Consider the following 13,179-nt stretch of genomic DNA (forward strand, 5'->3'; position numbering starts at 1 on the left):
ACTTTCATCTCCTGGGGTCAGGGTAATCACTACTCAGAATTTGGAGTAAACTTAGATCCAGTTTTCTACCCGACTAGAAGTGTGTATTTACCCCCACTATTTGCTATGTAGTACACTCTTTTTTGCTTGTAACACAACATTTTACTTTATTGTATTGACTGATGTCACTTGGTGTCCCCCTCTAGATTTAAGGCTTGATGTGGCCAGACTTTGTCCACAGAACATGGAGCTAGATATTGAGCGGGTGATCAGTAAGTTCTTTGATGTATGAGAGATTGACTTGATTTGCTGTCTCACCCATACTACTGTCCCATCTCTAAAAATCCTAAAATTCCTATTGATAATTGTCATCAGTATGACTTAATTAATCCTTTGTTATCTCTATCTTTGCCGAGCAAGAGCAAAAATCCTACGATACCAAAATCCTTAGTTCAAAAGAAGTTGTAATGGCAAACAATGAAAGAAAAGCAGTCAAAAGGGATGGCCTTTCTTTAACTTTTTTTTTTTTAAAGCTGTTCTCCTGTTTCCCTCGAAGCCACTGACACATGTATAACCCTGGTCTCTCTGTAACCTCATAACCCCGGAAACCACACATCATGTGCTTCGGATCTCACATATCACTCATGCTCAGAGGCAGGGTGAGAATGGAAAAAGCATTGGTTTCAGGATAAAACAAATTCGGGCCATATTCCCAGCACAGCCACTCTCTAGATGTGTGAATTTATGCATGATGTTCAGTCCCTCGGGGTCTCAATTTCCTCCTGTCTGAAATGAGGATGCTAACATCTACTTCTCCAAGGGGTTATGAGGATTCAGTGGAGAAGCAGATGCCAAGTGTCCAGCTAAGGCCAAACCTGTAGCAAACAGTCCCTGATGCTGATGTTCCACTCTGTCTTCCTTCTTTGTTCCTATCCCGAAGGGTTCAGGTGCAGGAATGTTACAGCATGTGTGCAGGAATGACTAACCTGGGCTTTACTGGGTCTGTGAACACCCTGAAACTACATGCAAAGTTGTGTAATACGGGGGATCTGCGTCAGTTTCCTGAGTACCACCAACTCGGTGACTTAAACAACAGAAATGTATTGCCTCATAGTTCTGGGGGCTAGAAGTCCAAAATCAAGGTGTGGGCAGGATTAGTTCCTACTAAGGCCTATGAGGGAGAACCTGTTCCAAGGCTCTCTTCCAGATTCTGGTGTCCTCTCGTGTTCCTTGACTTATAGTTGGTGCTCTTGCTGTGTCTTCACATTGTTTCCCTCTGTATGTGTCTCTCGGTCCAGATTTCCCCTTTATATATAGACATTAGTTATATTAGGGTCCGGAATAATGGCCTCATCTTAAACTCGATCATCTGCAAAGAACCTATTTCCAAATACAATCACATTCACAGGCACTGGGGGTTACGACTCCAATATATCTTTTTGGAGAAGACACAATTCAACCTCTAGCAATATCCACAGCTTTAACTCGGTTCTTAAAGGAATCCGGAGCCCTTCTAGAGATTAAGAACTAGTGGCTAGAAAATCTGCTTCATGGCTTATCTTGTATCAACCTAACCACCAAGTTCACAGGCCTGACGTGTGCCAGGTGTATCTTGTGTACCAAATCGTGGAGAAACACCATGGTGATTTGGGGGGGGATTACTTAGCCATATATTTATGGGCAGAGAATACACAAAGTCTCTTTCCACACCAGACTTGATTATGATTGGCAACAACTGCTGTTTGGTTAAAATCCTGAAGGCTGTGCTAAGAATTCCTTGAGTCTCACACTCAAAAAGTTTACAATCCAGTGGGTGAAATATTTTGATCAAATAGCACAAATGAATGTATAGTTATAAATTGAGATTAATTCTAGGGTAGAAAGAAATATGATTTTATTACAGCAAATTAAGGAATTTGACTTGGCCTGGATCGGTCAGGGAAGGCTTCATGGAGGAAATGATGCTTCATCTGAGATTGTAAAGACCAAGGAAAGCGCACTTCAGAGGAAGAGCACTCCAGGCAGAGGAACAGCATGTACAAAGGCCCTGTGGTACAATGGGACATGGTACATTAGAGGAATTAAATGAAAGCCTGGAAAGGCTGGAACAGAGAGCTGAAGGTAGGAAAATGAGAGAACAGTGTGGGACGAGGCTGAAAGGCATTTGGGCATAGTGAGGAATCTGGGAACTTATCCTGGGAGAAGGAGGAAACCATAGAAAGTCTTCTCCATCTTACTCAACCTGTATATTAGGTGTACTCTTAGCCCCCTGTCACTTTTAATTTCTTTCTAGAGGATGTTACCAAATCCACATCGTTTGGACTATTAACATGAATTTGCCACAAGGCAAAGGAGAATGAGTTACCTTTAGGGAAGCCTGAGAAGCGACTGTGGGGTGCTCTCAGCAAGGCCTCCCCGGTCTGCAGTGGAAAGAGTGGATAGGTGGTTTTCCCTTGTGCTCTCTCCTGACATATAAAACACATGCTTTGAGTTTGCTGAGGTTTCTGCTCATCTTTCCTGAGGGACCCTGACTCAGGGTTACAATCACCCTCTGCTTACGTCCCTGTGGGCATGGAGCATCACCCTCACCGAGCTGGTGTGGGAGGAAGCCAGCAGACGGACGCACTTGAAGGTCACTGTGGCAAGGTCTACGTGAGCACTGGAAACGAAGACTGAATAGGCAGTCTTGGTGGGTCTGATGCTCGGGGAGTGGTGTCCCTAGGGTCCCTACTGTGGAAGAGAAACGGGGAAGTGGGGAAGAAAGGCAGAGAGAGAGAGGGAAGAAAGCAGGGAGGCAGGAGAAGATTCAAACTAGTATTTACTAAATATTGCACAATCCCCTTCCACAGTACACTTTCTTTGATCCTCATAAATAGTCTAGAAAGGCAGGTATTTTTTATCTTAATGTTTACAGGCTCAGAACTATAAAACGGGTCTCTTGAAATAAAAAACTAGTAACTTGTCAGATGAGTTGGGAATCAACCATGTCTCTTTCTTTTGTAGTGGATATGCTTTCAACTGCACCACAAAGCCTAGGTCATGGATTTGGTGAATTAGCAAGAAGGCTTGAGTCATATTGGTTTCTGTCCCTCCCCTGAGGATTCAGCCACACCATCGGGTTCTCTGGGCTCTTTCCTCAAGACACTTTGTCCTGAACCTATACATTTAAGTTGCATCAACTCAGCCAGAAACCCAAACCACATGGCCCCGAGAGCAAGTACAGGCAAGTTAGGGATCCGGCGCTTTAACGGAGACAATCACCTCTGTTCCACGTCTGGAATCTCTCCCACGTTGTGCAGTCCCTCCAGATTTCCAGTCAAGTTTTCCTCCTGATTTGGCTCAGTTCATACTCTTTGACCCTTGGACTTGTTTTTTACTGGCTGTAACCTAGTACTAATTAAGGGTTTGCCTCCTGGGCCACTCTTTGGCCATACTGGACTGACTTAGGTCCTACCTGAAAGCATAATTCTCCTACTTACCTGCCTGGCTGATACCCCACATGCTCCAATGCTGAAGCCCTTAAAGGCAGGAGAGAGCTCAGAGAGAACCACACAGGGAAGGTCTTGGACAGGCCCGCGGCTCTTCCAACAATAGCCTCCTTAAATAAACTGCACCTGCCCCGTAGCAGGAATGGTAAGGAATTCGAAGGGAAGTTCATCTAGCAAGAACAATCTCCTTTAGCCATCATTAATGGAATATATTGGGCAAATGCTCGTTTGCCAGTATGAAGGGTGAATTCCCTTTTACTCAGCTCAACCATTCTGTCGTTGGGAATTCCAAAAGGTTTTTTTGCAAACCTCCATTCATGATTACTCCCCAACAGTGAGTTCCTGTGTTGGGAAATCCCAATGTATGTGGCTCTAGTTCTGTTTTTTTTTTTTTTTTCCCTCCATGCCCAGCATTTGCCTCCATTCCCTGTGCACTGTGAATTCCCAGAAGTGTTCCGTTCTCGTAGTCACCTCCAGCCACGACTTCCAGACTCCGCTGAATCATTCTCTGCCCCTCGCTTGCTGTTATTCCTGCTTATCCGTATTTTGGCGCTCATGGAGATGGAGCCAACCTTTTCCCATCATTTCCACAAACAAATTATTCCAGGTCTTTACCGCAATTTTAGGCAGATAGAAGAAATTTACAGATAGCATAGAATACAGCCTAAGATTGAACGTGAAAACTAAGAGTCTCTTGGAAACTGCCCCTTGACGCTTGGCCATCTCCTTCAGCAACCGTCCGTCTCTCTTTCTGTTTCTCCTCTCCCGGATCCCGATCCCTGTCCTTTTCTAATTGAGAGCAGTTGAGCTCTCTCTTTTACTTCCTTTCTCTCCTAACCAATGCTCTCAGTGACGATCTCAGCTGCTGTCCCAAGTGGCCTGTCAAGGTATTTTGCTAAATTAAGACAGCTGTTTCTCGAAGAGCCCGCAACTAAGATGATAGTTGTCTTTGACAGACTGTAAACACAGAGTCGTTCTTGTTCCTAGAGGAGTCGGACACCCATGTGGGTGTAAATGGAGATCTACTGAATGGCAGCGCTCTTTCATCCTGCTCTGCAGGTGTTTTTGCCTTTTTTTAAAAGAGATCTACTCCGGTCAGAGTACTCACATCTCTCCGGAAGAAGCATATTAAAGTCACTCCGTATCTCCTTCTAAGCGGCAGGGCAAGGAGCAGCATGGGGACAAACGCACAGCCTGGGGACGCCCCTGACCGACGCCGAGATGCTCTCTGCACAGAAGTCTCACATATTCTGGGCTTCAGGGACAAAAAAGAAAATGCCCCAGCTGTCAAAACTTCAAGGTCATCCAGGAGCCTAAAATTTGGGCAGGGGAGTATATGAATTCCTTTGCCTGACAAAGCAAAACCAAATCGAGCAGTTATTAAGATCATTTTTTAAAAATCCTCCACATCAACATTCAAGCGACTCTGTGTCCCTGGAAACTCAGTGGAATCCAGTTGGAGGGAGCCATGAGCTTGGAGACTGGAAGGAGGAAAAGCAATGGACGTTTTATCGTGGTCATTGTAAGTAATTAAACTATGCAAACTTTAATAGAATTACGTGTGACTTCATCCAATCACCTGGTTTATGCCTTTCAGTGTTTAAGTTTCTTAAAATTTTTCTCCCTGGAGTGTTCTGAGAAATTTGACCATTATGATTGAGGGGCTTTCTGAATTATGATTATTTCCAAGTCTACCCCTCTCTTTATCTCTTTAGCTCCTTGAAGTGATAATAAATGTAGATTGAATAACTGAATAAACAAATGGATGTAAGAAAGGCAGAAAGAGAGAAGAAAATAAGGGACACAGGCAGGAGAGAGAGAAAGAGTTGATCTGAGTAATTCTTTTGATTAAACATTATTCCTGGGGCATCTGGGTGGCTCAGTCGGTTGAGCGTCCGACTCTTGATTTCAGCTCAGGTTATGATCTCAGGGTCGTGAGATCGAGTCCCTGTGTCGGGCTCTGCACTCAGCACAGAGTCTGCTTGAGATTTTCTCTCTCCCTTCCCCTCTTTAAAAAAAATCTTGAAAAAAAATTATGTAGAATAATCAGTATCACCAGATAAAAAATGTGACATTTAAGGAGAACACTCAATCCATCAGTAATGAGAAACAGCTATTATATTCAGGATGATATACTGTATCATAAAGCAGCTCAGTCTATCCTACAAAGATCATTTGATTAATAACAGAAGCAGCCTTTCTGGTTAAAATCTCAGGAAAAAAGTATGAGGGAGCGCCTAGAAACAAAAATCAATATTTGCTGTCCATTTGAGGCCTGTGCACATATGTTTTTTACTTTTTGTGGGAAAGAGGAGAAATGATTCTGGATGGCGCTACTTCCCGTTTCCATGACAACACTCCCTCAAAGTTCTCACAGTGCAGTAATATTGTTTTAAAGACCCATTGATCAAATACTGTTTTATCTAAAACTAAACTAGAAAATATTTAAGGAGGAAAAAGCCAACTGGTGGTTTTATCCTCATCATTTTCTTTTCCTCCTTTCCCCCTTCCTTTCTTCAAAACTACCAATCAGCATAAGTACAAAAGAACCACGATCTAACCACAGGGTTTAATTCAAGGAAGGCAGAAATTTCAGCTCATAAGCCCCAAAGTAATGAAGCCAGTGATTCAGTAAAGAAAAGGAAAGTAACATTCTCATGGAGAAAATGTGACCTTCTAATATGGAAGCAGTTTTCAGTTCAAGCTGCCCTGAAGCCTTGACAGTGACCGAGAGGAATGGTTTCCCAGGTAGTTTCCTGAAGGGCTGTTGCTACGTGCTTTCTGTTCCCTGCCCTGGATTTGTGTCTGGTGTCACAGCCAAAGTGAGGCCCATGGGAACGGTTTGAGCTTAGCCCTGTTTGTGCTGAGCCATGAACTGAGAAGCACGGTTGGGGCCCCTCTCTGCTCAAGCCACATCTGTCACTGACTGTCATGTTTCATGCGTGGGGCTCTCTCTTTAGCTTTGTCTTACACATGTTAGGACCGAGATGAAGCAGTATTAGGATGTTGGAAACCAAGGGATACAGATGGCCAAGTCTCACAGAAGCAAATTACTAAATTTTCATTTCTCAACAACAGTGCAGCAGTAATGTCAGCAGCAAGTACTATTTCTGGAGCTTTGACTTTGACTCAGATATTGTGCCTAAAGTCTACGGGCATCATTATATTCAGTGACCGTCATTCTAGAAGGAAAGCATACTACTATCCCATTCTGTTATGCAGAAGAGGAACCCGAGGCTTATACAGGTAAATTCATGGACTCAAATTCGTGAGGGCACAATCATGGCACAGCTGTGCTATGAAGCCAGGCTGTCTACGTAAAAAGCTTGTGTTTTTAACTGCTATGTGATATTACATATTTATTAAAAAGACATATTTTAAAAAATCAGATATGAAGACATAAATTTGTGTTCCATAACACTGAAAGTTTTGCCCGCTGTTTTTTGAGTTGTGCTCAGGCTTGGAACCAGCAACGCTGGCTGTCAGGGATGGCCCTCTGGCTATGTTTTCAATACCATTTGCAGCCACTCCTGCACCCTTTGCTACAACCACCATCAACAGCGCATCTTCCTGGAATATACTTTATGCTGTTGTTTAAACTGTACCATCTGCCTTAAATGTCCTTCTTCTCTTTCTCCAGCAGTCCCAATCCTGCTGACTCCTTAGGGTCTAGCTCAATAGTCCCCTTCGCCAGCAACTGGGAAATGGCAGGATGTTGAAGTATGGTTATTGAATTACATTGTGAACCTAGCATGTGTTTTGGTAGAACTAATACTGGTTTGGGTGAAGTTGTACTGGTTTAAGGAGTCCTTGTGTTTGCCAAGTGAGGGCAGACAGTTCTAATTTTCGACATCCACTATAATTCTCTAAGAACAGAAGAGGATTTCTCTCTAGGACAGGGAGAGGCAGGGCTGCAAATGCAGCAGGGGTCAATTTCTTTTTATTCAAGAGAGAAGATTGAACTGTGAGGGAGGCCAGCGTGTTCTTCGACATAAATGGGAAAAATAGCTTCTCCAACGGGCCCTGGGTCTTCATGAAATTGTTGATGCTCTGCTCCTGTTTTGCAGTTTAGCTTTATCAGAATGACCTCATAGCTGGTACATTGGGTTTCTGGGTCTTTTGCAAGAAAAAGTAATAAGCATATCTATGCATTTGCTTTTTTAAAAAAAAAATCACTGTTGTGGGTTATCACACTAGGCACCTTTTTGTGCAGTAATAAACAATCCCTAAATCCCAGTGATTTAGACAAAAAAACATTGACTTGTCTCCTGCATTTACACATTAGCAGCTGCTCATCATTTTGGCAGCTCTGCTTCTCGGTCTCTTCATTGGGGGATTAGGCTGAAAAAATAGTCCTTATCCGAGACATACTAACCTTGTGGCAAACAGAAAGGAGCAAGAGAGGGGTGAAAACAATCAGTGCCTCTTCAGACTTCTGCTTGAGAGTGGGGTATGCCCCCCACACTCACCTACCACTGACCAAATCAAGTCACATGGCCGAGCCAATGGCTGGGGAGCATGAATGCTTATCTGTCTTCCTGGAGCTTCCAGTGAGATTGCTGAGGACAGGGACATATGCTCTTAGAAGAAGCGTGAGGGAAGTTGTTAATGGTCATACAGTCTGCCAAAGCTACTTAGACGTTACTTATAATGTGTGTGATGTCTATTGCTGATTGTGAGGGACTGAATTGTGTCCCCTCAAAATTCACATGTTGAAGTCCTAATTCCCGGTACCTCCGGATGTGACTGTATTTCAAGATAGGGTCTTTAAAGAAGTAATTAAGGTTAAATGAGTTCATTGAAGTGGGCCCTAATCAATAATATGACCAGTGTCCTTAGAAGAAGAGGAGATTAGGACACAGACACACAGAAGGAAGAGTATGTTAAGACAGTGAGAAGGTGGCCATCTATAAGCCAAGGAGAGAGGCCTCAGGATGAAACCAACCTGCTGATACCTTGATTTTGGACATCTAGCCTCCAAAATTGTAAAAAAATAAAATTTCTGTTGTTTAAGCCACCCAGACTGTGGCACTTTGTCATAGCATCAGTTGCAAACTGGTGAGCATATTAGCATATTTAATAACATTGATATTTCCTGTCTTTATTTTATTCAACTAACACCTATAATAACAATAATCCCTAATAAATATTAAGTATTTACTATGTATTAAGGATAGCATTAAGCATTCTACATACATTATCTGTTTTATTCTCTTAAGACAATTCTATAATATAGGTACTAATATTATCCACATTTTGTGTATGAGAAAATATTATCAACATGGGTGGGAGGGTTTCAGAAACTTGCGCAAGTCTGTCCCTCAGTGGAGAGCCGTGATCTCATTCTACGTCATCTGATTACAGAACCAGCTTCCTACAACTGCCATCAGGGGACATTAGGACATTTCATAGTATTATTAATCTCAAGAAAGTTAAGGGAATGTAAAAATGTGAGTGAGCCACAATGTGTGTCTTGAGGAGGTCACATTCCAGTTAACAAAACAAGAGAAGAAAATAACTATAATCCTAGGGAGGATAAGATAAATGTTATGTGAAAGGCCCTGTCCAGAATTGTTATTTATCACTGGGATAAAAAAATTGATGGCACGATAATAAATGTTGCTGATGATGTAGCTGGAAGGGGCAGCGTATTCCTTGGATAATAGACTTGAAAATTTAAAAAGAAGATAAAAGAAAACCGTCATGTCAGAGTGGAATGATTGGCCAAATCTAAAGAAATGATGTACAATGAATAAATAAAATGAACTTCTAAGTCCAAAAAACAGCTGGATCAGAACAAAAAAAGTGAATGTAGACTGTTATGTAGGCAAAGGGCATTTTAGCTTTATTAGCCAGCTGTGTCACTCATTTTGGACTAAATCATTCAACAAACGTTTATAGGGCGCCTCCTCTGTGTTTGGAGCCAGAGATAGAAGGATGAGCAAGTGGAACTCAACACTCTCAGGGTGCCCTTAGTCCAGTAGAGATAGAAACATAAGTATATCATTAGAAAAGAATCTGATAAGATGCTTTTAAATGAGTCTGAATACAGAAGAGAGAGTAAATAACTTTCATAGTGTCAGTGGAGGAAGGTTGGGATGACATTTGAAGTGGCGATGGGAAGAAGGAGCTTGCAGAGAAGAGAGTTTGTGACAATCAAGAAGGAAGGACCAGTAGGTAAAAATTCAACAGTATGAAGAAGCTCAGGTTTGGAACAGCTCAAATATAGGTTTAATCATGGGCCAAGACATGATGATGCTGAAAAACTGAGCTGGGGCTGGGTTTTGAAAGACAGTGTAGTTAATACTACAAAGTTTGACCTTTCCTAGTATGTAACAGCAGGGTGATAAAAATTTCCAGAGTAGTAACATCACAACATTCGATTTTTTGGAAGATGGTTGTTGTAAGTTATGTAGAAAAAAGATGGGAGGATAGAATAGTTTCAGTGAGATCAGTTAAGTGGTGGTTGTAATTCTCCAAATAAGGAAAGTTGAAGCCTATCCTAAGCATGTTCTATTAATGTTCATACTAATGTAACAGGAGTGGGTTGTTCCCCCATCTTGGCTTGAAATTAAGTTTTGAGCTATTTTTCCCACCCAGTGTCACCCAAGTTCAGGTGCTGGTTCCTCATACACCACCACAGTTCATTCTGATGCCCAGTGTTTGACCTTCATTTAAGGAGCCTTAGAAAGTTCTAGACTATTAAGAAGAAATGCAGTAGAGTTACAATAAGCTGAATAAAATCTCAGGATATCCATGGGTGACACTCCTATTAGGAGATACACGGGTCAGAGAGTGAGGCGCAAACAGCTTTCAGGGAAAGATCTTCATATTAGCCATGCTCCCAGGCAGGACAACATGCAATGCTCTGTTGAATGGTGATGGATGGCTCTCAGCATTGGCTTGGCTCCATTACCTGTTCTTGAACTGGCCATAATGGTCTTTCTTCCAGTAGAGACTGAGTTCTTTCTAAATATGATCTTTGCTCTTCTGTGATCTCTCCAGGTTGTTTAGAAGGTCACCATGACCTCCATCTTTGTCAGGTTCTCAATTTTCCTATCTACTCCCTGGAAAAGTGCAGTCCTAATTTATTATTTATAAGCTAATTTTATAACTTGATCTTTTAAGTCTTTGTGTTTGTGTTTTCAAAAATTATTCCCTTATAAAGCTTGGTCCTTAAAAATCAAGAGCTTTCAAAACTATCATCGTCAAAGAAATTCACTGTTTTTCTTTATGTTGAAACAAAACTCTCCTTAAACTTCCCTCTTCCTATTCCCCTTAAACCTAAGGGTGTCTCTGACAGGTTGGGTCCCTATATAGGGACATACTGGATCAGGCAAGTACTGAAAAGAAAACATATTAATTATTTTTTTTCAAAATATAATTTAATTAAAATAATTGTTTTAAAATCTAGCTAAAATATATAATATTCCAGCAAAAGAAATTTCCCAAAATTGACTCAAGAAAAAACACAAATTAGAATAGGCTAATAACCATAGAAAAAAATTGAAGAGGAGGTCAAAGTACTAAACTGTCTCAAAATAAAGATGCCAAGTTTTATGTGTGATGACTTCAAGGATCATATATAATTCCTATAATTAAAAAAAAATGTTCTGAAGCATTGGTTTTCAAAATGTCTAGGTACAAAAATCACTTGGGGGAGTTTAGTAAACATATAGACTCCTGTGTTTCCCTACCCTCATCTTCTCTTTGAAACTGTGATGCAGTAGTTAGTTACAGGACAGGAACCAAGAATCTGAATTTTAAACAAACAGATGCTTGGAGACTCATGTTATTCTTTGAGAAACCTATTTAAAGCTATGGTCTTTAATATGAACCAAGAATGAAAAATCCAATAGGGTGAGGACAAAAATAATCACTTCCATATGTTTTTTTCCTAATCAAAGAAATATTTTATAGTACTTGTTTTACTGATTGACCTGGTACCCTCTCTGAGTTTGTAGGTCAGGTGGCCAAACTACACACATGGCCCAGCAGAGAAAGGTCCTTGGAGAAAAATATGCGTGTCATCTAGTCCCCTCAACTGTCACATTGGCCCTTACTACTGCACTGCAATTGTGCTCGTTACATTATATAGTGGTCAGTAAATGAGTCTCTACACAATTGACAAGTGGCATGATTACATTCCTGAATAGAAGCCACAGAGGGAGGAGAACACTCCTAATAAGATAATATTTTTCCTGCTTTATAGTTCAAAGAAAAGACTTCATCAATCATAAGACAAAAACAAAGATGATCTAATCAGATATGAAAAACATCAGCCCAAATAATGTTAAATGATAAAAAATGTTACTGGTAACTAGGAGCCTACACACAGTATGGACAACAAATCTTATTTCCAAGTGTACATTGTACCTTGTGTGTTAACTAATGAAAGGATGAGATCATCAGGATATAGGACATTTAAAATCTAAGCCTCTAGAACATGATTAATAATATAAGTTATAGATATAACTTATAGATAAGTGAAAATACATATATTGCAGTTATAGTCTAACATCATTTTTCTTTTTTGGCTGATAGACACACATCATCAAAAATGTTAGACCCCTTCTTCAATCCGGGCTAGTCCAAGTGTGGTCCATGGACAGGCAGCAGGCATGAGCTATGTGTTGCTGGTCCAGGATAAATACAGCAATTGAGAGTCAATGTTCAGGAACTTTTAGAGTGATTTGACAGTAATTTTATGTCTGTTAAATCTAATAATAAATACATTTAACTTGTATTTTGATTGTTTTTGTTTTTTTATTTCACTTTTCTAATAATTTCTTTTTATTTTATTTTAACAAAAGCAGAAGTGCTTGATGGATTGAAAATGAGGGGGAAAAAGGCCTTTAACCACAAATCATTTGATTTGTTCTAGAGTACAAAAAAACATGTAAACTATCCTAACATTTTTTAAAGTTAGCATAGTTCTGATACTAAAACCTGACAAATATCTCACAGAAAGAAAGCTACAGTGGAATATTATGTAGCCATAAAAAGGATGAGATAGTGCCATTTGTGACAACATGGATGGACTTAGAGGGTATTATGCTAAATGAAATATGTCAGATTGAGAGAGACAAATACCATATAATTTCATTCATATGTGGAATCAGAAAAAAAATGAATAAACAAAAAGCAGAATCAGACCTATAAATACAGAGAACAAACTGATGGTTGTCAGAGGCAGGGAGGTGGAGGGATGGGAAAAGGGATGAAGGGGAGTGGGAGATACAGGTTTCCAGTTATGGAATGAATTAGTCATGGGAATAAAAGGTGCAGAATAGGGAATATGGTCAATGATATTGTAACAGCATTTTATGGTGACAGTTGGTAGCTGCACTTGTGGTGAGCAGAGCATAATGTATAAACTTGTTGAATCACTATGTTATACACCTGAAACTAATGTAACATTGTGTGTCAACTACACTTAAGTAAAAAAATTTTTAAAAGAAATATACAAATTAATCTCAATTATAAGTAAAATACTAGCAAATCAATCCAGCCTCAAATTAAAATACTAATGTCCCATGACCAAGTAAAATTTTGTTTTTTTTCTCTTTTGAATTATATAGTTCAATATTACAAAATTCATTAAGATATGTTGTTATACTAATTGTTTAAAAGAAACAACAACATAGTTATCTTAAAAAATACACAAAAATTATTTTATCAACCAAGCAGGTTATTAAACAGTAATGAGTAT

At 40.2% G+C, this 13,179-nt stretch overlaps 1 long non-coding RNA gene across 11 annotated transcripts in view; it reads right to left on the reverse strand.

Moving 5' to 3' along the window:
• The window catches only part of LOC103674612, a 204,502-nt gene that overhangs the window by 16,257 nt on the left and 175,066 nt on the right, over nt 1–13,179 (reverse strand). For 9 of the 11 annotated variants that reach the window (XR_005838635.1, XR_005838636.1, XR_571675.2 and 6 more), the window contains one exon: nt 4,576–4,780. The exons of 1 other annotated variant lie outside the window; for it this stretch is intronic. This is a non-coding gene — a long non-coding RNA (uncharacterized LOC103674612). The remainder of the gene's footprint in view (nt 1–4,575; nt 4,781–13,179) is intronic. One more of the 11 variants, XR_571670.2, reaches the window with a different exon arrangement.

The sequence above is a fragment of the Ursus maritimus genome, unplaced genomic scaffold, assembly GCF_017311325.1.
Source record: "Ursus maritimus isolate PB19 unplaced genomic scaffold, ASM1731132v1 scaffold_3, whole genome shotgun sequence".
Classification (NCBI taxonomy): domain Eukaryota; kingdom Metazoa; phylum Chordata; class Mammalia; order Carnivora; family Ursidae; genus Ursus; species Ursus maritimus.